The sequence below is a fragment of the Protopterus annectens genome, chromosome 13.part0 (assembly GCF_019279795.1).
Source record: "Protopterus annectens isolate FY-2018-M chromosome 13.part0, PAN1.0, whole genome shotgun sequence".
Lineage (NCBI taxonomy): Eukaryota > Metazoa > Chordata > Ceratodontiformes > Protopteridae > Protopterus > Protopterus annectens.
The window spans coordinates 1,239,548,382-1,239,551,734 of NC_056747.1; positions in this window are offsets into that span (position 1 = coordinate 1,239,548,382).

Sequence of the window (3,353 nt, forward strand, 5' to 3'; positions counted from 1 at the left end):
CAAACAGTGAAAGGTTTACCACAATATAAAATCAGCTATCCACACAATGATGTTACTTCCACTTAAGAATCAAACAGTTACTGTAATGGGGGTGCACATCCTGTAGTTTTGTTATATATCATCTTCTTAATATATCAGTGATTTACACTGAGTAACAGTGATGGATTGTTTTTTCAGCCAGAAGCACCAGTGGCCTTATGCTGTTTCTTTTAGCAGAAATACAGTGGTCAGATACAAAGAGAGCTAAAACTTGTTGAACTAACAGTGAAAACAGCTACAGGAATGGTAACCTGATAGACAGCTGATTCAAATTTGGGCAACACTACATCTCCAGTAATTCATTGCCTAACTTTTAAATCATAACTTCTGTAACACCTGTATGTGAAAACAATATATTAGCATGAAATCTCTCTCTGTGCAGACAAAGTGTATTTCTGAAATACCAACCTAACCAGCAGTCACTTGTCTATCATATAATTTATTAATGAAATTTCCAATTTTTTTTTCCAAGTATTGTATGGTGCCCGAATCCACTGAGGTCATACTTGACGAAACATATATCCTGAATAAAGAGTTGCAGTCACATTAAATAAATTCATGCTTCTTTTATCTCCTCTAAGTAAATCTTCAGGTAATTCCCACCTTGTATGCATTTATTTTCTGATACTTGTTTTATCATATTTTAGAATTGCATAGCGGTTGGTCAGCCAGAGGAGTGTTGCCTACCTTAATTTCTAGTATTCACTGGGCATACCCTCAGAAGATACAAATAACATAGATACAGATAAATAAACATACATGCACACACATATGGAAACAAAACAAACATCAAAACACAAAACACAAGGGTGGCCTGGGAATCTTTGTAAGTAATCCAGGCAACTGGCAATTCCAAAAATAATCATGGACAAAGGTTCCAAGTAAAGAACACTCTCAAAATACTGGTAGTATTTACTTAGTTAACAGAATAAGTGAAGTTGTGTTCATTATTCACCGAACTGTGATCAGTGTGCAATTTCTGAAGCAATTTTGAAGCAAAGCACTTTTGTAGCTATGATTGCCAGCATTTATTAACTATAATCCATCATTTCTTAACTAATTGCCAATTTAAGAAAGGACAGAGAAAGATTCTGAGCGAAAATCCAGAACAGTTGAGAGGCGAAAATTATGCATAGAAGGGAAATAACTGGGAATCCAGCAAAAGAAATAAGTGCTACAGGGTAGCATTGTTGCTTCACAGTGCTACCTTTTTTTATCCTTTATAAGTTTCAAAGCCTGAGTTTCATAAATCATCTGCAATACTTGGAGCTCAAACACATAATCTGAAAAAGTATAAGAGTTCAACCTGATAGAAGTACAGAGGTTAGCTACATGGTATAGAAGGCCAAATCCCTGACAACACTGCAGGTGACTGGAATTCAGCTAGCAGCTCAGATGCCTGTAGACGCTGGCCAGGAAATATGGTAATGAATGCCCACTGCTGGCTCATCCATCCTAGAAGGAAGGAGGTAGCTATCTGTCACCATGTGATTGATACATAATGGAAGCACTGGGTGTTGCCAGTGGAATTACAAGTTGCCCAAGTTCATACTACCATAGTGCATTCACATTAAGTAACTGCTTCACCTTGGGAGGTAGCAATTACAAGCACACATTAGCCACATAGAGGACAGGGGTGCTCCCAGTGGGTCCTGCTTCTTGACACCTGATTCTTTTGGAGAACAGAGGGCTGTTTGGAGTTTCCTGGATACAAACAAATCAGACATGGTGCTCTTGGCTAGCCTAGATATACTTGGTTCCTGCTCTCCAGGAACAAGTACTATGTTAACTTCGGTAACCTCACTTTATATACTGAGGTTATTTAACCAAGCAAAAGCTCTCAGGCCTTCCTGAAAACAGTTATGCATAGTGGGCAGTATCATTGTAACTAAATCATAGACAAGTGAATCATTTTACATTCTGTTCAAAGTACTTCTGAAACATGCTATGTAACACCCAACAACATTCAAAGCAAGTCCACAGTGATATTGCCACCATGGCCTAGGTAATAGCTAATATCCTAGCTGTTAACTTTTATGCAAATTTTATTCGACCCACAGTTATAACAATTTTGCAGATTCCACAGTCACAGACAGCCCCTCATAACTACTAATGAACAAATCATTCAAGAGCAAACACCTCATCCATTAGCCCTGATAACATTACAGAGTGTCTGATTATGATTACCAAATATGACCTATCTGGATCACTACTTAACTTCTTTAATCTAAGCCTCTCCATTGGTTACATTCCTGAAGCCTAGAAAACAGCCATCATTATGTCATTATACAATAGTCACCCTACCAGTGACCCTTGCAGTCATAGACCTGGAAGTCTCATATGTAAAGCTATGGAATGTACTATTTCAGACATCATGAATCTGGACATTGGGAAGTGATTGCTTAACTCTAGACCCTTCTCAATTCATCTTTGTCAAAGATGGGACCTGACTACATAGCATTGCTTTTTTCTTGAAAAAGGTCACCAAAGAAGTGGACAAGGGATTCTACAATAGTGCAGCATATCTGGACCTGGCCAAAAGCTTTGACATCATTCCCCAGTCAGGTATTATTGATGGACTTGTAAATCTAACTATATATGTGTGTATATATATATATATATATATATATATATATATATATATATATATATATATAGGTCTAACTCTAAATCACAATGCCCATATGATCAACAGTTAAAAACCTGAGATGAAAATAACGAAACTGAAAAACCCGAACATCGACTTTTTCTTAGGCTACGTAAACACTTGCCGAAACGTAAACAAAACTCATGCAGAGGTACGTAAAATCCACCTAATTTGGGGGGGGGGGGGCTACTCTCCCCACAACCCCCCAACTACATATGCCAACTCCAGGATCATACTACAGTATAGGAAAAGGGCATGGTGGGGAAGTGTTTACTTACCCTGGGAAAAAGTTGACATTTGGGTTTCATCAGTTTCATTATTTTCATCTTGGGCTTTTAACCATCAATCATATGGCCGTCAGGATTTAAAAGTAGACCGACACACACACACACACACACATATATATATATATATATATATATATATATATATATATATATATATGGATCTACCTTACTAGATCGACATGTTAAAAGAGCGAAAACGACTTCACCGACGCCAGAAGATCGACAGTTCACAAACACGACAGCTCATACACTCGACACATCATACCAACAAACAAAACAAATCCCCTATCCAAAACCCACACACACAACACAAGCACACCAAAATCCTTACAAACCAACACTAACCCATACATACACAACTATCTACAACCCTAACCCAA